The sequence below is a fragment of the Phycodurus eques genome, chromosome 3, assembly GCF_024500275.1.
Source record: "Phycodurus eques isolate BA_2022a chromosome 3, UOR_Pequ_1.1, whole genome shotgun sequence".
Taxonomy (NCBI): domain Eukaryota; kingdom Metazoa; phylum Chordata; class Actinopteri; order Syngnathiformes; family Syngnathidae; genus Phycodurus; species Phycodurus eques.
This window is the reverse complement of record NC_084527.1, coordinates 28,096,675-28,097,689: the sequence shown is the minus strand read 5'-3', so window position 1 is coordinate 28,097,689 and position 1,015 is coordinate 28,096,675.

Genomic DNA, 1,015 nt, shown 5'->3' with positions numbered 1-1,015 from the left:
GCCAATTGAAAATATAATAATTTCCCTTCAGAATATATGCCGCAGGAATGGCACATCTTTGTGTGCGTGTGTATTTGCGTATGTGTACATATGTATGCCTACCGGGCAAATAATAAATAGGACCCTTTTAGTAATACCTCACCCTCATCCCTGGTTTGCGGCGATTAATCGTGCATTAAAGGTGCCATCATTTAGCAAAACAACTTTTTCTTAAATTTGGGATGTTATATATTAGCTCTATGGTGCCTCAGTAAATTAATTCATATGTGAAATATGAATTAAAATCCTCCACGCATTCCCGAGTTCCACACGTTTTTCTGCCGAGGCCTGAAATCGGGTCATTCGAATTTCTCGAGCTTGTCTTCGTCACGAGCAAAGATTTTTGCCTAGCGGTGTCAGCTTAACAGACGTGTGCTCTCGCAAGTGGGTCTTCTGCACGGACACAATTAATCAGGGGGAAGGGAGACAAATATGGAAAAAGCAGATAGAGAACTGGGTAAAACTGAAGTAGCTGTCAGAGGGGCCTTCTTTAAATTTTTAACTCCACACAGGTGAGGTCGGATTTGAACGCGGGTCCTCAGAACTGCAAGGCAGATGTGCTAACCGGGCCTCCGCAACTAAGGCGATCATTTTTTTATTGACAAAAATATATAAATTGTAGACATTCATGTTTTCACATGTTTTGTAATAGCGCTCACAATATTACAGTAAAAGTTTCAACAGCAAGGAATTAATTAAAAAAAAAAAAAGACAAAAACCAAGCAGACTAACAAAAAGATATTCCCAACCTACATATCTGAAATATTTTAAATAATGAGGTTGATTTTTAGGCATTTTGAATTGTGAATGTGTAACTTTCCCAACAAAATATTATTTATTTTATTATATAAATATACATAAAATGTCTTGATTTATTCTTGACTATGAGACGACGCTCCTGTTTGTGACGTGCTCGACTTCCTGTTTGGACTACAAATCCCGAGCAGCGCTGTTCCTCGGCTGATAACGGTAGCAA